We start from the raw sequence: 23,602 nt of genomic DNA, 5'->3' as shown, positions 1-23,602 counted from the left end.
TTCCGATACTTCGAAACGAAACGAAATTGAAGTCCATTTGATTCGAAATTTTACGAAACGAAACGAAATTAAAAAATTTTTCCGCGGAATTTTTATTGAATAGTTTTTTTTTGCATTATATACATACATAATGCAAAAAACTTAAAAAAAAACTACGAATAATAGAAAATTTATTTTGTTTATTATTTTTAAAGTAAAATATTGTTACCCAAATTCGATAGAGAGAATCTAGCTTAATTTTACAAAAGGACATAATTAACAGATCAGTTTTGTACCTGTTCACCATTTTCAAAAGTATGCCCCCTGCCATGAACAACGTAAAAATATTCATCGCTTAATATTTCCAACAGACCTCAGTAAAAATAAAATAAAGCCGATTTTTTAACTGCAATCAACAGATTCCATATTGATTGGATCTGTTTACCATTTTGAAAAGTATTACACTGTTAGATGACTTTACCCATTAATGGGTACCTACTATGTTATTGTTGATATTATTCCCACCGTGAAAAGTTCACCCATTTTCTTTAAAAAGCGCCACTACTCATTAAAATGGGTAGTGGCACTTTTTCAAGAAAATGGGTGAATTTTTCACGGTGGGAATAATATCAACAATAACATAGTACCCATTAATGGGTAAAGTCATCTAACCGTGTACAGATTCAAAGTTCCTTCTTTCCATTCCAATCAACATCTCGAATAAAGTCTCCAGGCAACTTTCCAACCAAATTCATGAAGATTTATTGAATCTGTAAAACTTTCCAAACAGCTGTTGACTGCAGTAGAAAACTCGACTTTTTCTAAATTTTGACTGAGGTCTGTTGGAAATATTAAGCAAGCATTTTTTTGGTTATGGTGAGGGGCATTTTTCATCCATCACTTTTTTCTCGGCCTTGGAAGATACACGAAAATCGTGACTGCTAGATGGAAACCTTTTTCGTTTAATCAATTCGCCTTTCACTCACTCATTCACCTTGAGAACAATGTATATGCCTTTAGCTATTAAATGTAAACTAATTGTATGCCATCAAACTCGAACGCAGACATTTACGTTTGTTAACTTTTAAAACTAGCAGCACGTCCAAGCAAACAACAAACTGCCCTACGGCAAACGCGCCGCACCGCTACGATTGTGACAGAAAATCGATACAATTTTGAAGCATTTGAATCATATGGATCTGCAGGATCTAGTAAATGTGAGAAAATTCTAGATTTCCATGATATATGGAATCAAAAATATCTGACGATAAAAGTTTAGGTCATGACAATGATCTCAATCGGAAGGATCTGAATCAGTTCCAGAATCTGATATAAATGAGATATCAGAGAATGCCCCAAATCTTGAGCATTCTTAAATCTGCAAAGATCTGAAAATCTACTAAATCAGGACCACTTCTGGAACATCACCATCTCCATTTCACTGTTTCTAAACAATGGTTGTTCAAACTGAATTCTTTCAAAAGACAATACATATTACATTACATATTACCAAACTCAGTCAACTTAAATAAAAAATAGAGCATATCAAAACGATGAGATGTACAAATTATGTTTACGTCACTGAACAATATTATTTAAATCAACAGCTATGCATCACGTTTTATACTTGAACAGTTTCAACAAAACATTTGAAGAAATTTTCAAGTGGAAAGCTAAATGTGTTTCTGTTGAAGACACAGAATTGTGTTACGTGGTGAGATTAAGTGAAGGAATTTATATGTATAAAATTTTGAATAGAGTTTGAATGGCTTCATTCAGCGGCGCAGCCAAATTTTTTTATTATATGAAAATTTGAAATATTAAAAATTAATTTCGAAATTCCGTTTAATTTCGTTTAAAGCATGATTTTTCCGTCGAAATTTTTGAAATTAAACGATACGAAACGAAATCAGAAAATAAGATTTCGCCATACTAAAATTCCGCGAAATTCCGCGGAATTTCGTTTCGAATGCCCTAAAACGATTTTTTTCAAAATACCGCATATGCTTACGGACGGTAGGTGGAGGAGACGAATGAACCACGAGTTGCATCAGCTGTCCATCACGAACATCTGATGACTGTGGTGGGCCGGGCACGTAACCAGAATGTCGGACAGTAACCCGGTGAAAATGGTTCTCGACAACGATCCGACGGGCACAAGAAGGCGAGGTGCGCAGCGGGAAAGGTGGATCGATCAAGTGAAAGATGACTTGCGGACCCTCTGTAGACTGCGTGGTTGGCAACGAGTAGCCGAGCCGAAAGGCGAAGACTTTTATATACCGCACAGGTCACTTCGGCCTTGGTCTGAATAAATAATAAATAATATAAGGAATATAGGAAAGAACTTATGAAGGCATTTCCAACTAAATGTTTCATAGAATTTGCGATGGAATTTTTAACGGAATGTTGAACGATTTCCTAAAGAGATAACCGAAGAAATTCCAAAAGGAATTTAAAAAAAAATTGCTTGAAGAAATTTTTAATGGAATACCGTAATCCGGGGGAACATTGATCATTTTTTAAATTGTTTTGTAAATATGTCTCCCGTAAGTGAAATTATAGCTTTTTTCATATTTTTGGAACGAGTACTGCTACATGTAGAACGTATAAGCACAAGGTTGTTGTTCTTAGTAATTTGATCATTTTAAACTTATTTTAAAAATGTTTTTTGTCCAGTTCTTTGATTTTTCAATTAGGGGTAACTTTGATCAATCATTTATCTATAGAGAAAGCGCATGCAAACGCCTTAAGGTAGGCAATTATAGTTGTAATCTTTTACGCTGAAGCGATGTGCATCGATTATTTCGAGCAAAACATCATCACCGCTAGTAGAATTATCTGGTTTTTCAACAATACACTGGTGGAAATAAGTATAAAGACAAGCACGGTTTCCATACAAAATGGCCATATTGGGAAGTCAATATCTCGATTCGTAGCGATTCAATTGGGCTGATTTTTTGCCAACAAGCCTAAAATGACTTGAATTTTTATTCAATGATAGTTACATTTATGCATATATTCTGGCTATACGCGTTTCTGTTGGAAATAATTATAAAGACAGTTCCGTTGTATGGAGCTCCATATAAAAAAGTGGTGTCTTTATAATTATTTCCAGATTTTGAGGTCAAAATCAACAGAGATGTATACAATTTACTCAAAGATCGAAAGTTCAAGTTAAAAACAGGTGCCTAGTAAAATTTCAGCCAAATCGAATCGCTGCGAACCGAGATATTGATCCTCAATCATGATGAAAATGTATGAAAATCATGCTTGTCTTTATACTTATTTCCGGCAGTATATATAGGGGAAATGACGGCTTTGGCAGGTTTTCTTCTATTATTAGCAGGGGGGTTATCTATAACCCGGTGGGCCGGGCACGTAGCCAGAATGTCGGACAGTAATCCGGTGAAAATGGTTCTCGACAACGATCCGACGGGAACAAGAAGGCGAGGTGCACAGCGGGCAAGGTGGATCGATCAGGTGGAGGACGACTTGCGGACCCTCCGCAGACTGCGTGGTTGGCGAAGTGCAGCCATGAACCGAGCTGAATGGAGAAGTCTTTTATGTGCAGCACAGGCCACTCCGGCCTTAGTCTGGTAATAAAAATTATCGTTTTCATGTTTGTATCATGCTGCATTATTCAGTAGTGGGGGCGTTTTGCATCATTTTCTCCTGTAACAAACGTAAACATTCAAAATTTGTGCACACACTATCGCAAAAGAAATCAGTATTGAGGTAATTTTACACTGGGGGATAAATTTTCTCCCTAAATAGAGCGAGCAAACAAAGCTGTCAAAACCATTGTGCAAATAAATTCAGTGTTGGGTCCGTGGACAACACCCTAAAAGCAGAATCTCTCTCATTCACAAAGATACATTAATCGTCACTTTTATTACCGATGCAAAAGATCCGCTGCTTTAACTTTTCGGCTAAATACGAAATAGAAACCGCCAAATGTTGAACGCCTAATTTTGTCGCCTATTGTTGAACTCCCATAAGAAATGCACGTGCGTTCAACAATAGGCGAAGAAATTAGCTGTTCAACATTTAGCGAATTACCCTACGTCCGAAATTGTTTTTTATTTCACACACTTCCAGTCAGGTTAATTGTACTCAACCATCAGATAATTATTTGTGAAAATCCATGAAGATAGAGTTGTCGTATGTCACGTTTTGATCCACAAACGAAAGTGTCCCCTCCTACATGTTCCCCGGGAAACTCTGGGAGTGGCCAAGAGTGGCCAATGAGGTGTACTTTTTTTACGGAGACTTCGTTTTATTCTAAAATAAAAAATGCACAGAGTGCCCCTTGAGGGCAGCAGGTACTATACCAAGGACTTGACTATCTCTCCCAGGCCAACTGCAAGCTGTACACGGGTAGAAATCCGTTCCCCGAAATGAAAGTATACCGTGAATATAATTCATGATTTCATGATTTATTTTCGCGTAACACATCCAATGCGTTCGTGATGAACTTTATAATTTAAAAAATCACGTTAATAAAGATTTAAAAAAAAACCCAGATTAATCCACCTAGCAGTGATAATGCCTTTCTCGTGCATTATAAAATATATTGAAAGAATCAAATTAGAAAGGTCAAAAAAGCTCTTTAGGAGAATAGATCACATTTTTTCGATCATTTTGCATGTTTTTACATTAGTTAAAATGTATTGCCACCATTTTCGGGAAAAAATTTTTTTTTCGTTTTGAATTTTTTTTTCCAAGGGGGGACCCTTGGGAAAAAACAATGATTTTTCAATAATTCCGAAATGCAATGTCCGATCGAGCCAATTTTCAATAGCAAACAATGGGACCGCATTCTCCGTCGAATGCAACTTGTTGCGAGTAAATCGGATAATGCTAAGTTCCAAAAAGTGTGTCTACAAAATTTGTACACATACACACATACACACACACATACATACATACACACATACAGACATCACCTCAATTCGTCGAGCTGAGTCGATCGGTATATGAAAATCGGCCCTCCGGGCCTCCTATCAAAATTTTGTTTTTGAAGCAATATTATAGCCTTTACGTACACTTAGGCTTTGGTCCGATTCGCGAATTAAAATCAAATTAAACTTAAAAGTGACAGTTAGGAAATTATGAAATCCCCCGCTTATAAGAATGGCTGGTGCTACCCAGCAAGACCAACAAAACATCTATCAAAAATGATTCAACATCTGTCAAAAGTAATCTTGCTCTGCGAGCAGGGTTATTTGAAAATTATTGAACTGTCATTTTTAAGTTTAATTTGATTTTAATTCGCGAATCGGACCAAAGCCTTAGTGTACGAGAAAGGCAAAACATCCAATGCGTTACGATTTTTTGATTTTGATGATTTTCATGATTTTTAATTTATGATTATGGGTACATACCGTAATTCGGGGGGAACATTGATCATTTTTTCAATTATTTTGTGAATATTTCCCCCGTTAGTGTAATTATAGCTTTTTCATATTTTGAAAACGAGTACTGTTACATGTAGAACGCATAAGGCTGTTGTTCTTGATTATTTGATAATTTTGAAAAATGTTTTTTGTCGAGCTTTTTGATTTTTCAATTTGGAGTAACTTTGATCAATCATTTATCTATAGAGAAAGCGTATGCACACGCCTTAAGTTAGGCAATTATAGTGGAAATCCCTTACGCTGAAGCGATGTGCATCGATTGTTTTGAGCAAAACATCATCACCGCTAGTGGAATTATCTGGTTTTTCAACAATATATAATAAAATTTCGAAACAAAAACTATAGGTACTCACATAACTATAGGTACGAGCTTATTTTTTTTTGCTTTGAGTGCTTTTTTGGCAGCTTCCTGTGCCTTAAATATTAATGTTGATTTTATTGTTCAAATTTTGGCGAAAAATAAATGCAAATTCATCCGAAGTTTATATAATTCAGCAGCAAATTTAGTCAATATTATGATACCTTACTCACAATAAGTATTTGTGATAACAGGAAATAATATTTTATTTTTTTCTTGAAAGTCGTGAAACTGATCAATGTTACTTACTTAATGTTACTTGATCAATGTTACCCCGCTGATTAATGTTCCCCGGATAACGGTACATATCTAAAAGAAATCTTGGAGGTATTACTAAAAGAATTTTTAAATTAATTCCCAAAGGAATTCGTAAAAAAAATCTGTAGAAAAAAAGTTTCTGTAAGAGTTGCTAATTTTTTTTTTTTGAGGAGTGTCCTAAGTAATTTCTCAATTCCTGGAGGAATTTCTGGGAGATTTGCTGGAGAATATTGTGAAAGAATTTTCATAGGATTTATTTTTAGAAATTCCTGAAATAATTCATAAATAGTTCCTTAAGGTATTTCTAAAAGAACTCTAATTGGAATTTCGGTGGAGTTTCCTAAGGAACTCCTAAAAGAATTCCAAAAGAAATCCAAAGAAATTTCTACACAAATTTTTTAAACCTAAAGAAATTCTTCATTTTTTCCGAACTTTCGAATTTCCGAACGAATTTCGAAAAAACATTCCGTAGGAGTTTCTAAATAAATGATTTAAAGAATTTTCAAAGGAATTTTAGAAAAAAGAACTACCTGAGGTAAATTATGTAGTAATTCTTAAGATCTCTTTTTTCAATTTTCCGGAGGAAGTGAACAAAGAATGTTAAGATTTATTTCAGAAGAAGTTATTCCCGGAGAATTTTTCAAAAGAAATTTTTGAAGGAAATCGTTAAGGAACATCCTAAGACATTCTGTGAGAAATCTAAGATGTTTCAAACTTCTTCAGAAGTTTCTTTGCAAATTCCGCAAGGAATTCGTTAAGAAATTCCTTAGTAATTTCCTAAAATTTTGTCCTAGAACTTTGGAAGGAATATTTTGGAAAGGAATAATTTCCAAAGTATTCCTAAAGGAATTGCCGATAGACTTCTTGTAGTGATTTCCGGAGATTCCTAGGATTTCAGTAAGGAACTTTCCGATGGAATTCGTTGTGGTAGTTTTGAAATGATTTCTTGGGGAAATTCCGAAGGAACAATTCCAGAAAGAATAATATCTTATTTCTGTTCTTTTGAAATTTGAGAGTAGAGCTCTCCGTAATATTTAACACGACACATCTTCTTCTTCTTCTTTTTCTTCTTCAATGGCTCTTCTTAACAACTGAATTATCTGTAAATTCTTTTGGAAACTCTTTTGGAATTTTCTTCAGAAAATTCTTTAGCAAAAGGTGTTCCATTCCTTCGACTCCCGTAATTCCGCCAGAATTCCTTTCAGGAATTTCCGAATGAATTCCTTTCGGGAATTTCCAAACGAATTTCTTAACGAATTTCCGAAGAAACTGTTAAATGAATTTCCGAAATTCTTGAATTGCTTTGTACATTCCTTCGCAGTTTCCTGCAGTAATTCTTTCTGCAAAGTATCAGGAAATTACTCTGGAGATAGATCCAGAAATTCTTTTCTTCCTGTCGTAATTTTCTTAATTATTCCTGGAATTAAATCCTGGGGGAGTTCTCAAAAGAATTTCTGAAGGACTACCCTACAACATATCCCGAAGAAATTCCTAAATCAATTTCCGAACAAATTTTTAAAGGAATTCTTGAAGGAGTTTCCAAAGGAAGGTCTAAAAAAATCTGAAGAAATTCCTTAAAGATATCGTAAAGTTATTTTTGAATGATTTTCTGGGGAAATCCATAGATGAAATTCCAAAAGAGTTCTTGGAGGAATGTGCGAAGATATTCTTGAAGAAATTTAAGAATGTCGGAGATGCCTTAGGGAGTTCCTTTGGAAATTCCGGATGAATTATTGGAGAAATTTCCAATAGTATCCGAAGGAATTCCTGAAATAATTTACCAAAGAGTTCTGGCAGTATTCTTGAAATTTTATGGAAACAATCCTGGAGGTATCCTAAAGAATTATTTACGATATTTACGAAAAAAAGTGTCAAAAGTTAATTCCTAAGGAATTCCTGAGAGTCAAAAGTTAATTCCTGAGTCAAAAGTTAATTCCTAAGGAATTCCTGAGAACATCCGAAGATTTCTGGTCAGTAGTAAAACCTAGTTTTGACTCTGGAATTGCTTGCTAGAAAACCCCCCAAAATGTCGCAATTACAGTCTATCCATTATTACACAGGAATTCGATTTTTTTTGGAAAAATACTAATAAATTCCTTTTGACCTTTACAATTACAGATGATAAAATACACTAAAATTTCATTATACTTGACACTGCATGACATTTTTTAAATTGATTTATGCCTCCAATTATAGTTCTTACTATTGACGTCATTTATCAGAACCAATGCAAAAATGCTGGTGCCCCACCATTACCAGAACTCTGGCGCCGTCAGTGGTCTGATTAAAATCACCTCAGACAACTATACCTAGTTTGAAAAACGGTGGACAAAATGCTTCATCGATAATATTTATTTAGTCTTTTAGTACATACCGATCATTTGTGAATTAAATATGATTCCTAATTAATAGAAAATAAAGTTCTAATATCCGTACTAAAATATTCATAAATACCAAATACTATTGTGCCTATGAGCTTGCAAAAATGTTAAAATTAAATTACCTTTAAACTTCCTCCGGAAATGTTCACCGATAGTTCGTATCGTTTCCACCTTTCTCACCGCGAATGACTGCGTAGCAAAATCACAAAAATCTGTTTGTTTTGTTTCTTCACAGTGGGACGGAGACACTTGTTTCCTTCGCTGCTTCCACTAATTCCCTTCCGGCCCCGTTTTCAGATGTTCAGCCACTTACTATTGACAGACACACTTGATACGATTTGTTACACTTTCGTCGCGCATCGTATCACTCAATTTCCAATTAAAGGCATTCTTTTTCCAACAATGACGACGATCGGTTTTAATTTACTTCCCACTTTTTTCTCCTCCCATCCTTTGATTTTATTTTTATTTGGATGCCAAAGCAGCACATGCCATCCCGGTCCCAAGAGGTACTCGAATCACAACAACATTCTCGAAATACCGCCTCCCAAGGCTTCGAAGACTTCGGCGCACTCTACCGTGAACGGCGGCCTTCTCTCCTTTCAGTTTTGGTCATTTCATGCTTCAAATCAAACTCGATTTGCTTATCGTCTGGCTACGATCAACGATGTTTGTAACTTAGAGGACCCCTGGAGAAACGAGAACACCAATGTTCGTCTTCCTTTCAGAACCCATCAGACCTCGACGACACTCAGCTTTGCTCAGTACTGGAATGTGATATCGCGAAAACACCGAAACTCGATACATGCAGCACGCGTGACCGTTTCGAAAAGTTCTAAGTTGGAGAGACCTCTGATGGTCATGAAGTACTCATCCGAAACGACTCAGTTGGGCACCGGACCGCAGCAAAAGGGACGAGATTTGATTTTCTTAATCCACCCGCAACAACGGCTCGAGACAGACTGAAGCTCACTTGGCGGGTGGATTGGATTTGTTGTGTCTCGTGGCGCGTCTCAGCTCAGTGTGACCGGTCTTTGGCGCGCGCGTTTTCCGCCGTCGTCGTCGCTCCGCAGCAGCAGAGTGGATGCTGCGAGCGGATGACTGCATGCGATTACCAACAACATAGTGCGAGGCTGCGACGACGACGACGACGACAATGGCATGGGAGAGACCTGTCCTGGCTGGGCTGGTGATTAGCCGTGCGTATTGAAGCCAAACCAAAATATTGGCTTGCAAGGGTGGTAAAGACGACAGTAGAATCGAGATTACCACAGCAGCGGCATTGGACCTAGTGAGCATGGTCCGCGCTGGTCGAATGGTGAGATTTTGTTTTCGTAATGATGCGAAAAGCTTTATTTGAGCGAGATTTAGAGAGAGGTTGCTCTTGACAATGTTTGGTGATGATGACGATGTTGGGCATGCTGTGAGTAGGTTGGATTATGCGAGCATAATAATGAGTAATGTGAATATCACTCAGTTTAGGTATATCCAGGATTATAATAATTTGGAGGATATGGATATTTAAATTTCTTTGATTTTAGATATTCATCATAAAACTAGGATAATAATATACGAAAGGTAGAAGAAATTATGAGGGATGTTAAGAAAATTATTTTGAGCTTTTTAGTGGAATGTCGTCACTTGAAGACGAGTTTGTACAATCCCATTTAATTCCACCACTTGATTGTACCTTGACAGATACGTATTTCGACCTCAATAGTAAGGTTGTCTTCAGTGTCTCATACTTGACTCGACTTGGTCGACAATTCGAGTCAAGTACGAGACACTGAAGACGACCTTACTGTTGAGGTCGAAATACGTATCTGTCAAGGTAAAATTAAGTGGTGGAATTAAATGGGATTGTACAAACTCGTCTTATGACAAGTGATGTGGGATGTTAAAATTAATTACCTTGAACGTTTGCTCATGTCTAAATTGTTAAAAACCCTACGAAAGATATCTAAATTAAAAAAAATGGTATTTTTTGTCATGATTTATCCCGCTTGAATCGTTTTATTGGTTTTATTGATCTCTTAGGACTTATTTTATTCAATATCTTAAAACCTATGTTTTAATCTCTAGAAACTCCACAGTTTGTGGAATGTAAAAAAATATTCAATTGCAAATTGACAGCACACAGCCGACTATAGGACTTGGAGTGAAACAATGAAAGGAGCCTTAAACTCTGTTTAATATTATTCGATTATTCTTGAATCATCCATGACGTAGGGTAGAGAGCTGATTCCCGTCGTAGTCGGTACTGCTTGATTTACAAATCTAATTTAAATGACAGCACTTCAACTGATTCTAACCAAGTTGTGAGTAACATTAATTTTAGAGTTTCTTCGTTGTACTGCGTACCTACTACTGGCGCAATAATTAAATTATGGGCTATTCAGAATCTGTAATCCAAAATACCCTTCCATTTTATTAAATTTGTCTTACAAAAATCTGTTTACGTCCATGAAAGTTTTCATTCGTCCATTCCAATATTGTGAAATAAACATATTAGTATTGGTGTGCAATTTCAACAATTGCATCAAATTTTGGTTTTTTACGCGAATTTTATGCGCCGAGTTAAACGTAAATGGCCTAAATTGATTAAATGTGTTCAAAAGCCTGTTTTGTAGATGTTATGTCGAAAGGAGGCTGCCAAGTATCTTGAAAGAAGGCTTCGAACCACTTGAAAGTAGACTTCCGAGCCTCTTGAAAGCAGGCTTACGAGCCTCTTTCCTAACCACTTGAAAGGAGGCTTCCGAACATCTTGAAAAGAGGCTTCCGAGCCTCTCGAAAGGAGCCTTCCGATCCTCTTGGAAAAAGGCTTCAGAGCCTCTTGAGAAAAGGCTTCCGAGCATCTTGAAAAGAGGTTTTTGAGTCTCTAGAAAAGGAGGCTTTTGAGCCTCTACACGGACAGAAATGCTGCCAGTTTGAAACAACCAAAAACATGTTTGAAATTCAACCCACAATTTTAGTTGTTCTAAAGTTAGCATTTGTTTGATTCAAGTCCGCAGACATGGTCAATACAAACTTCTTTTAGGCTTAGTTTCAAAAATCATAAAGACCTTGTTTTAAAATAAATATTGTTTGATTCAAACTAAGAAATTAGTTCCTTTCTAACATACGCAAGTTTGATTCAAACAAAATTTGGTTTGCTATCAGAAATCTAATCATAGTAAATTCAAATTATGGCTTTGGGTTGAATCAACGTAGATGATTGGTTAAAATAAACAACATTTTTATTTGTTCATATATCAACCTTAGAATCAGTTCAAAACAAATTAAAGAAATGGTTTGATTCAAATTAAAGAAATCGCGCTTTGATTGTCAACTTTTTATTGATTACAATCGCAACCAATTTTAAACCCGCGAGTTATTTATTAAACTTTTGGTCTGCAAGATTCGTCAGAATTGTTGAAAAAAGTATGGGTAAGTATAATTTGATTGTATTTTGCCAAATAATACGCATGATTATCCTCAGGATTCAAGCGCGCGGAAACGATGCCCGGCGGAGCTCATCGACACCATCGAACGGATACTTAGTTCTTAATTTTGGCTGTTAAGTCGAAACTCCGAAACGGGATACCCCTGTATGGATGACTGAGATGATGAGGTTTGTAAATATCAACTGAGCAAAGGTGTTTAAGTTTAGTTTAGAATTTAACGCATATTATTTTTTTCAAATTCAGATGATGGCTAGCCGGTGGAGTAGTAAACATATATACGATTATGTTTGATGATTCCAGTATTTATGTTGTCAAAGTAATTACGGCGTTAAATAAATTTTGAAAATGCTAAATTCTGTTTTTATTGTCAGAAAATATATATAACGAAGAGGATGGGTAAGGGTGGGAGGTGGTGTGGGCTTTCTATGGGTAACAACAAACAAACAAATTGGTAAGCTCAAACAAAAATGTTTGTTGTTTCAAAGCAAGATTTATTTGTTTTCAGCTAAGATTTTAGCTGAAAACAACCAGCGATTTGGTTAGTTTAAACACCTGTCAAATCGAAACAACCAACATTTTGGTTGTTTCAACAAAATGTTGGTTGAATTTGCCTAGAGCTGTGAAAAAATTTCGAGGTGCTCTTTTAGTTTGTTTCAACTATGTTGTAAGTTTAAATCAAACTGGATTTTAGTTTAGGCATAAATCAACCTAAAAAATTGGTTGAAATAAACCCAAGTATGGTTGTATTTACCATGTTTTTTTCTCCGTGTAGAAAAGAAAGCTTTTGAGCTTCTTGAAAGGAGGCTTTCGAGTCTCTTGAGAAGAGGCTTCCGAGCCTCTTGAGAAAAGGCTTTCGAGCCTCTTGAGAAGAGGCTTCCGAGCCTCTTGAGAAAAGGCTTCCGAGCCTCTTGAGAAAAGGCTTCCGAGCCTCTTGAGAGGAGGCTTCCGAGCCTCTTAAGAGGAGGCTTCCGAGCCTCTTGAGAGGAGACTTCCGCACCTCTTGAGAAAAGGCTTCCGAGCCTCTTGAGAGGAGGCTTCCGAGCCTCTTGAGAGGAGGCTTCTGAGCCTCGTGAGAGGAGGCTTCCGAGCCTCTTGAGAGGAGGCTTCCGAGCCTCTTGAGAGGAGGCTTCCGAGCCTCTTGAGAGGATGCTTCCGAGACTCTTGAGAGGAGGCTTCCGGGCCTCTTGAGAGGAGGCTTCCGAGCCTCTTGAAAGGAGGCTTCGGAGCCTCTTGAGAAAAGGCTGCCGACCCTCTTGAGTGGAGGCTTCCGAGCCTCTTGAAAGGAAGCCTCCGAGCCTCTTAAAAGGAGGCTTCTGAGCCTCTTGAAAGGAGGCTTCCGAGCCTCTTGATAGGAGGCTTCCGAGCCTCTTGAAAGGCGGCTTCTGAGCCTCTTGAAAGGAGGCTTCCGAGCCTCTTGAATGGAGGCTTCCGAGCCTCTTGAAAGGAGGCTTCCGAGCCTCTTGAAAGGAGGCTTCCGAGCCTCTTGAAAGGAGGCTTCCGAGCCTCTTGAAAGGAGGCCTCCGAGCCTCTTGAAAGGAGGCTTCCGAGCCTCTTGAAAGGAGGGTTCCGAGCCTCTTGAAAGGAGGCTTCCGAACCTCTTGAAAGGAGGCTTCGGAGCCTCTTGAGAAAAGGCTGCCAAGCTTCTTGAGAGGAGGCTTCCGAGCCTTTTGAGAGGAGGCTTCCGAGCCTCGTGAGAGGAGGCTTCCGAGCCTCGTGAGAGGAGACTTCCGAGCCTCTTGAAAGGAGGCTTCCGAGCCTCTTGAGAGAAGGCTTTCGAGCCTTTTGAGAGGATGCTTCCGAGACTCTTGGGAGGAGGCTTCCGAGCCTCTTGAGAGGAGGCTTCCGAGCCTCTTGAGAGGAGGCTTCCGAACTTCTTGAGAGGAGGCTTCCGAGCCTCTTGAGAGGATGCTTCCGAGCCTCTTGAAAGGAGGCTTCCGAGCCTCTTGAGAGGAAGCTTCCGAGCCTCTTGAGAGGAGGCTTCCGAGCCTCTTGAGAGGAGGCTTCCGAGCCTCTTGAGAGGAGGCTTCCGAGCCTCTTGAGAGGAGGCTTCCGAGCCTCTTGACAGGAGGCTTCCGAACTTCTTGAAAGGAGGCTTCCGAACTTCTTGAAAGGAGGCTTCCGAACCTCTTGGAAGAAGGATTCCGAACCTCTTGAAAGAAGGCTTCCGAACCTCTTGAAAGGAGGCTTCCGAACCTCTTGAAAGGAGGCTTCCGAACCTCTTAAAAGGAGGCTTTCAAACCTCTTGAAAGGAGGCTTCCGAGCCTCTTGAAAGAAGGCAGCCCAACCACTTGAAAGAAGGCTTCCGAGCCTCTTGAAAGGAAGCCTTCGAGCTGCTTGGGAGAATGCTTCCGAGAGGCGTAAAAGGATGCTTCTAATCCTCTTGCAACAAAGCAACCGAGTTTCAGTGAAAAAAAAATCATTTTGTTCATTCGACGTTTTGTTTGTTTGATCTTTTGTTCCGCAGCTCTTCATACATTGTGCTGGTTGTGTCAATTGGGATTTATTGATCGCATTATATATTATGTATAATATAAGTTTTTGAAATAGAAAATACACAATTATTAAAACTTTATCAATGAATTTTGATTGAAATTGTCCGCCATTACGCATTTTTGTCCGAGGTACCCCTAGGGCCAGCGAAGGTACCCCCAGGGGTACATGTACCCCAGGTTGAGAACCGCTGACATACATCATTAATACATATCTGTGATCATAGCGCGTGGGGCTCTCCTTAGCCGTGCGGTAAGACGCGCGGCTACAATGCAAGACCATGCTGAGGGTGGCTGGGTTCGATTCCCGGTGCCGGTCTAGGCAATTTTCGGATTGGAAATTGTCTCGACTTCCCTGGGCATAAAAGTATCATCGTGCTAGCCTCATGATATACGATTGCAAAAATGGTAACCTGGCTTAGAAACCTCGCAGTTAATAACTGTGGAAGTGCTTAATGAACACTAAGCTGCGAGGCGGCTCTGTCCCAGTGTGTGGGGATGTAATGCCAATAAGAAGAATAATAAGAAGAAGATCATAGGGCGTTTTTAGTGAAATCGAGTTTATATATAACAATCATGGAACAGACTCACCACATCTGCAGTTGATTGAAGTTTATTTCAGATTGAAGTTAAATCACAGATTAAATATTCTTGAAAACATTCAAATTCCAGCCTCGTTTTTATCCTCCAGCGAGTAACTACAGTATATGACAGTTTTTTATTGTACCAATCCTTTCAAAGCTTTGTTTTGGTACTCAACCTACCTTCACCATAATCTTACTTTTTTACAAGATGAGTCAGCATACAAACTAACTTTTTCTATTTCGAGCTCGGCAAAATTGGGCACCGCTGTGGCTCAGTAAATTTCAAAACTGAACTTAGGCAGAAAATTTCGTTTATTACTGATTATAGATAGTAGAATCTATAGATGAGCGAAAGCATGGCTGAGTCAATTTTTTTGCCCGTGCACACGCGCATATGACGTCACAACCCTTAACGTTTCCATTGAAATCGTGACGTCATGCTCGTTTGGAGACACGTTTGACAGTTCGTTTGGAGACAGAGGATTTATCTTCGCTCATCTATATATTCCACTATATCTATATTACTGATTATCAGCGAAATATTTACTGTATCTCAGCAATCGAAACGTCACTCTCACTAAGATCGACAAAAATCATGTTTGCTGAAACTCGGCGGTGCCCATCTTGGGAAAATAAACAAAAAATGCTAAGATCTCGGGGAAAAAAATTCAGTGTGTAGGGAAGAAAATCTCGCTAGTAAAAATTAAAAAAAAAAACTTCATGGTGAGATTTATCAAATGTAAAATGTTGCACATTTTCCATAAGTAAGAGAGGGGCGCCCAAAAAATATTTCGCCTAGGGCGCCGGTAATCCACGCTACGGCTCTCGGACTGCATGGTGTATGACGAATTTGGATGAAAAAAAAATATACCTATTTGGAAGATTTTACTTTCATTACGCTAGCTGATAATAAATGGACGTATAGATTTTATTGACGATATGATGTTTCATCAGATGTGTAACATAAGATTATTCTAGTTGAATTCTTCAGTTCGGCGAAGCGTTCTTAGACTGTAAACAAGACGACGAAGAAAAAAAAATCTGTTAAATTTGAGAAAAAAATATTTTAACGCCTTTTGGGAGTTTGTTTGCGAATAATTTTGCAATTCAGTAAAAGATATCCCGTTAATTTTGTACGTAGTGAAAAAAGATATTTTAGTTACTAGATAAAGATTGTCGCTGTCGTCGCTGTCCGGAACATCTTTTGCTGGCGAGGATAGGGGAGCTAAATGTCAAAGAAGGAAAATCCATACGATTTGACAGGTATGTACCACACATGTTTCGGACAGCAGAACAAAGGGAACAGAAGCGACAACTAAAATATCTTTTGTAGTGAAGAACAAAACATTTAATGTGAAAAGGTGTAGTGTAAGTTAATAAAATACGATGCTTCGCGCGTTTGCTAGGAGTGGGAGTTGTTGGATTTTTCTTCGTCGTATGGATGAGATAGGGTAACCGGCGGTAATGTTGGCCCTGGATGTAACATTGGCTCATCACGCAAGGTAATCAATATTTCAGCGATAATACGTCGATTTGTAGGAAGATATTAACCACTGCTTCTTTAGAAATGTGTATCAAACATATATATGCTTCATAACTCTAGATTTATACACTTCTGAAACTATTAAAAGCTATTATCTTGCGTGAAAAATCACTTTGACTCGGTTTTTTAGCAGCCATGTTTCGTTGACTTATGCAGGCTGGCTGTGCTAGTGTTTTTCTTTTGCCCAATAAAAGAGTTTTCTGAATGAACATACCTGCTTTCGCACATCAGATGAATGGATAACAACCACACTATGTCAGCTATCATTTTTATTTCACAATTTACATTAGTATAGCGACATAATTAACCAAAACTTTTTGGACAATACTGGGGACACCCGTAGCCAAATGGTGGCATGCGCTTTCGATTTGTAGCACTACGTTAGTATAGGTGAAACTCTAAAATCAAAACATTCTCACCAATAACCCGTACTGGAGAAAATAACCGAAAGCTGCAGATAGAATATCCCATGCTTGCGATTAGGTTGCTAAGATTTTTTGTAAAAATAGGTTAATCCACTCAACGGTTAAGTTTCTTTCGCAAATTACATAACGCTAAACTCAACCCACATCAAGCCTCTAGTAATGCCTCATGTATGGTAGGGTTCTGAAATTTATAAAGTCCTTAACGCTCAGACAAGTACCTTCCCACAACCTAAAACGTCATGTAATTTGTAAATGGGCCCTCATGATGCTTTTCTCGAATCACAATATAATCGCTTTCATTCGCAGAACATACCAACAATAATTGCCTACCTTACGGCTTTCAAACACGATTCAAGCATCAACTTTTCGTGGTTCGATACACCATTTTCTTCATAATTTCGCAAATAAATCATTCAATTAGTGTAAGAATATTTAGTCTTATCATCTTTCGCACGAATCCTACATTTTCTCATTTAATATTGGAAAAATACAATGGATCATATGTTTCATTAGATAAACATTCAACGTCATTTCATGTGAATAATTTCAAGTCAATCATAATTTAATTATTGCTTGCAAAAAGTATTTTGATCTGTAAAATGATACCGAAAAAGTATTCTTTCAGCTCGGGAAGTCGAAACACGTGAGAGTTTTGAGAGGATTCACAACAGCTGATCGATATATAGAGGAGTGGAATCAAACGCACGTACCAATCATGAAACTTCAATGCAGGCAGAATTAAAAACAAGCATCCAATAATTGTATTTATGAATAATTGCGTAATAATATCAGTTGTTTGGCACAGGGAAGATCCATTAATTACGTAATGCAAAAATTGGGCATTTTCAACCCCCCCTCCCCACTATGTCACACTTTTGTATGAAACGTCTGCAAATTTTGTATGGATCGTAACACTTTGACCAACCCCCCCTTCCCCCCCAAAGCGTTACGTAATTTGTGCACGCTCTGTCAGTTATAACTGTCAGTTATAACTGTTTATGCAAAGTACAAAGCAAGGAATTGCCTAGAATAAGTTTTACAATTGGCTTTCTTCAGTAGTGCGTTATGCATCATCCCCACCTAAAGCATTGTTTACGTTTTGGAAAAAAGTTTCTTTGAGAGTATCGCGAGAGCGAGAGCAACACAACTGCCATGGTTTCAACTGGCAGTAAATCTCAAAATTATGCGGCAGCCAATAATTAACGTATGCAATTTGTTTGAAGGCACAACATGAGGGCTAGAGCATGTAGCCTTTTTGCAATTGCAGTTTTTAATACAGTTTTCATTTTTCTAAACTTCTTCACTTGCAAATATGGTAAATATTTGGGAAATAAATGATTCATATAATAGTATTTTCGTTAGCATGTCCTTGGTAAGCGTGCTATTGGGGGAATCTGAAACGCACTCTCACAATCAGTGTGGTAGTATTTTACATGCAACCAATTAGAATTCACGCTCAATAAGATGATTTGATTTTCTCTATTTGTTTGCATGCTGCCTTTATTCAACGCAAGCAAAATGACTGGTACTATAAACAGCAACCCATCTTTATCTCTCGTATGTTCGAAATCAACAATCACTCGTCCCAAGTGGGCTGAAAAATTATCCACCTGATAGGGACAAGGATGCCGACGTTTTGTCCATTTCTCTCGATACTTTCGCTGGTTTTAATGAGATATTGCGGACATTCATCGTCGTTTTTTGCTATTTGGCGTCAATACCAAATGTAAGCAAGCCGGCTGGTGGAATAATTCTGGTTGGAAATGCAATATATGAAGATTTATAACGATAAATGTGCTCAACCGTAGCATAATGGGCCAAGGTTTGAGCCGTTACCCCTAGGCAATGTTGCAAATGTACTGAAGTGAAAACTGAAAAAATGTGTTTGAAGTGTTTTTCAATAAAAAAAATAAAACCGCAATGTGATTGGAATGAGTTAGTGTCAGTGGAATCATAGTGTCACTTTTTTCTAGTTCACAAGGTGATAAGTTCGTTGATTTAAATGAGAATTCGTGAGTATTTAGTGAATTAAAATTTAATATGACGGGAATGGACGAATTAACGCATGACCCTAGAATAAGAAAAATTGTGCTTGGAACATAAACAATGTAAGGTTACTAGTCCTGGACTTCATCTCATAGCTCCGACATGCATCCCACGAAAATCAAAGCAATGAAAAGTAGGGGAAAAGACGGTTTCGGCAGGTTTTGTTCTATTATTGTCAGAGGGGTTTTTGTCGACCAAATTTTATGAAATTTGGCCACAATATTCTTTGATATGCAAAGAATGTTTAGGCCAAATTTGAGCATAATCAGTCATAAAAAAAAACCCCTGACAATAATAGAACAAAACCTGCCAAAGCCGTCATTCCCCCTATTTGATTTATTTCTTTTTTGTTGTGATTTTTGCATGTTAGCAAAAAGAAGCGACAAAATTAATGCCGTATTTCTTAATTTCGCAATGAGATGAATAAGATAAGATGAAAAACGAAACAGTTTCCTTATATAATGGCAGCAACATAAAATATTCTTGTTGAAATGCAAAGATAATCATACTCAGTGTTGGGAAAAACTAAAAATCTCAAAACTCATGGACGATTCAAATTATCGTAGACTTTCTTTTGTTCTCCTTCGTTACAAACAGTGAATTGACTAGTTCATTGCCTAGAATAATGAATTCTCTTGCGTTTGTAAATAATAAATTGTCTCCAGATTAATTTTAAACTCTTTTAGGAGCCAAATGAGTTTTTGGAGAATGAGTGAAACGATGCGATTTAGCATGAAAAACTCAGGCGTGATGCATTTTTTTTAATAAGGACTGTATCGAAAATAAGTTATCCACATTATTTTATTCGAATAAAATCGGATGAATTTTAAAAATTTATTAAAATTTGTCTAGCAATATATGTTAATTCTGTTTGTTAAGTTTTATGAAAAAATATAATACTGAATAAATATTACACTCTTCCAACAGTTTTTCAAGCATTTTTCGTCCTGGTCACAAATCGGCATAAAATTGCCTCGTTTTATAACATGATTACTTTCTGCTCCAAATTCCGGTAACATGAACTTGATTTTCTTCCTTTTCCGACAGGTTAGCGAACGAGTAGTATTCCCCAAGCTTGTGGACCATGAATTTTTACCTTTGAGGGTGGATAGCGAAATGCTTGGTCAAATTGTCCATCTTGATGCCCTTCTTACGGAGCCATGTGTCCAAAACTCGAATTTCAATATCACTTTCAATTTGCGATACATCGGAAACAACAAATTTTCAACAAACAAACGACCTCCGATTTGAAACTTAATATACGAATACAGTGGCGCCGGGAGTGGGGAGTGGGACAAGTAGGACATGTCCTACGCATGAATTTTTCTGGGTGGGATAGTCAAAGCATTGTCCTACCACCCATGATTATAGTAAGAACATATGAAGTTATTCAATGGTAAGAAATTTTGAGTTAGCAGAATGTTATTTTAAAGTTTAACAGAGTCCAAACAATAATCATAGATGTTTTTGGGATCCTAAAGAAAAAGACTGATTGTTCATTAGGACTTCAGGCACTTTATAATCCATAAAGCTCTCAAAGATGTCTAAACTTTACTTCTTAGAATATATAAATATTTATTTAGAAGTTATGATAAAGCACGAGAGGCATTCCACGGGGGCATGTCAGTCGATCCTGAGCGACCATTTCGAAAATATTTGAAACTCTGCACAGTTTTTCAATTTCATCTAAATCGTCATTTTTCGATATCAAATCTTCATATTGAGTCACGACTAACTTTTCAAAAGGGTGTATGTGAAAATGGTTCAAAAATATTTAAAAAGCTGCACAGCAAAAACGGAATGTTCGATTGTTATGATTTTTTCAGCAAAGTTAGACAACTAAATGGTGATTCTTAAGAAAATGTGCACAGTAAAAAAATTTTTTTGCCTTTAAAATATCATTTTGTCACAAAACTCAAATATCTCAAAACCCTATCTTTTTTCGAACGTAATTTTTTAGGAATACGGTCCATTATATTAGCTATCTACCCTAAAAATTTGGTGATGGTAAACTAATAAACAAAAAAGTTATGACATTTCAAACATTTCACAATTTTCACATTTAGTAAAAAATTTTTTTTCTGTGTAAGTTATTTCGAGAATTGCAGTTTGATGCAGATTTTATTGTTAAGGGACGTGATTTAAACAAGTTGTTTTCATGATATTTTGATTTAATTATTCATAGCATCTATAAGAAATTTAGACACGATCCAGTGTTGTGATCAAAAGTATTGATAGTGTCATAATTTTCATTGCACGTGACTGGCGAAAAATTCTTTTAATAGTGTTGAAACCTGTTGATAATAACGTTGATAGAAACATATCAGAAATGTTATTTTTAAGACAAAAGCTGCAAAATCAAAGATTTATATACACGTGTACGTCTATAGTTTACCTGCAAAAAATATACCTCTTAGAGAATAGACTTTATGATCGGGAGGAAACGGGTATCTTCAACAACAACAAATGCATGATAGGTACATACCATGACAATGCTCACGAATAGTAATTTTTTTCTTCAGTCAAGCAAATGACACCAAACTAGTCAGTAAAAACTTAAAAGTGATTTTGTTTATTGAAATATTACGAACAACATGAGTAGCCGCTTTCTCAACTGTTGTAGGCCGTTTGATGGAAAAAAGTGTTCAAAAGAGTTACGAAATCTCACCGAAAGCACCATAGATAAACTGAAAGCGACTGGTAATGCTCCAATGTCCACATTGAATACAAATTTACGCATTTGCACGTCCTGCCGTCTAAACGTTGACAAAAGAGCAATCTGTATATCATCGGTTGAGCAGAGCGCAGGAAGTTCGAAAACGACAGCAACTGAGGAATTGCCAGATGTATCGACAACAACTGAGGAATTACCAGAAGTATTAAGTGCTGAGAGCCTTGCCACCGTACCATCAGCGAAATCTGTTTCAACAAATCAATCGGAAGATGAGTGTATCCAAAAGGTCAACATCGAACGCTTTAACGAGGGCATAGCTGGGATAAAAGTGACCTCCGATTAAATGGAGTAAGATGGACTACGTTTATTACCCGGAGAAAAAATACCGTGAAATAAACGAAGCTGTACGAAGAAACCTCTTCAAATTAGGACCTGATGATGTGGAAAATACAGACTACGATGAGGTAATTATAAATATGAAGGAAAGGTTCTCGAATGCAGCCACGACAAGGAAAGAAAAATTATTGATTTTGTCGATGCTGCCAAGTTCGTGGTCTATTCAGGATGCCATTGATGAGTTCAAAACCAATAGAAATACAGTAAAAGAGGCAAAACAATTGAAGAATAACTGTCTTTCAACCAAAAATACTAGGTCTAGTACTGCATTAACAGATGAGACAAAAGAAATAGTAGTTCAATATTTTGAAGATGATGAAGTAAGTCGAGCTATGCCTGGTCAAAAGATTATGTATCAGTAAAAAGATGGAAAGCGTCAAGCAATCCAAAAACGATTAATGATGACGACTTTGAAAGAAGCGTACACACGCTTCAAGGAAATTCACGATAATATTAAAATAGGTTTTTCCTCATTTGCAAGCCTTCGGCCAAGGCAATGTAAGCTTCTTTCCTATTCAGGAACACATAATGTGTGTGTGCACAACCCATGAGAATATTAATCTTATTTTACATAGTTTGAAAAGAATCAATTTAACAAAGGATATTAAAATATTAACTGGTAGTCTTTTGTGTGAAAATACAACATCAAATTGCTATCTACGATCTTGTTCGGATTGTCCAGATTCTTCATCATTGGAAAATACTTTATTCGCTGAGTTTGAAGAAACATATATTGATCAGTTATCATTTGAGCAATGGGTGACCACGGATAGGTGTGACATAGAAACTATTGTAAAACCTGTAGATGAGTTTGTGTCATATTTTTGCTTGAAATTAGAAAGTTTAATCCCTCACGATTTCATTAAAACAGAACAATCCAGCTTTTTGAAAATACGAAAAATACATTACAAAATGGTGAATTTTTAGTCATTTGTGATTTTTCTGAAAATTACAGCTTTGTATTGCAAGATGAAGTGCAGTCCCATCACTGGAACGTACAACAAGCTACAATTCATCCATTCGTTATTTATTTTAATGGAAGTACGCAAATTGAACACTTAAGTTTTATTATAATTTCCGAAGATTTAAGACACGATTCAGTATCCGTAAACTTGTTCATTGAAAAAATGATTAACTTTTTACGCGTTGATAAGCATAAAGAAGTCAAAAGATATATTTCATGTCTGATAGAGCAGCGTCGCAGTACAAAAATCGTAAGAATTTTTCGAGCCTATGTCAATTTAAATCAATGTACGGAATTGATGCAGAATGGCATTTTTTGCTACATCACATGGCAAAGGTCCTTGTGATGCTATTGGAGGAACAATAAAGCGCATGGCCACAAGAGCAAGTTTAGCCAAAGAACGTGAGCATCCAATTAAAACTGCAAAAGAACTTTTTGATTGGGCAAATCGTAGAAAAGAAAAAGATTTAACCAAATTATCATTTTGTTTTACTACTACTAAAGAGTACGAAATAAAGGCTTCAGAGCTCAGCGAGCAATTTAATAACGCGAAAACGATCCAAGGAACCCAAAAATTTCACTGTTTCATTCCATTGTCGGAAAATAAAATTAAAGCAAAACTATACTCAAACTGTGCTGATAATA

General features: G+C 37.1%; 1 protein-coding gene and 1 long non-coding RNA gene across 3 annotated transcripts in view; one reads left to right on the top strand and one right to left on the bottom strand.

Moving 5' to 3' along the window:
- Window positions 1-23,602, bottom strand: part of LOC134208718 (uncharacterized) — a 204,142-nt gene that overhangs the window by 70,639 nt on the left and 109,901 nt on the right. The window contains exon 1 of one of the 2 annotated variants that reach the window (XM_062684552.1): window positions 8,516-8,658. The exons of the other annotated variant lie outside the window; for it this stretch is intronic. The gene's annotated coding sequence lies outside the window, so the exon portion shown is untranslated. Of the gene's footprint in view, window positions 1-8,515; window positions 8,659-23,602 lie in introns of those variants that run through there. 2 annotated transcript variants of the gene reach the window in all.
- Window positions 11,722-12,189, top strand: LOC134214440 (uncharacterized). The gene is made up of 3 exons (XR_009979787.1): window positions 11,722-11,819; window positions 11,872-12,003; window positions 12,080-12,189. It is a non-coding gene; the product is annotated as an uncharacterized LOC134214440 (long non-coding RNA).

This window comes from Armigeres subalbatus, chromosome 2 (genome assembly GCF_024139115.2).
Source record: "Armigeres subalbatus isolate Guangzhou_Male chromosome 2, GZ_Asu_2, whole genome shotgun sequence".
Lineage (NCBI taxonomy): Eukaryota > Metazoa > Arthropoda > Insecta > Diptera > Culicidae > Armigeres > Armigeres subalbatus.
This window is presented reverse-complemented; position numbering and strand designations above follow the sequence as displayed.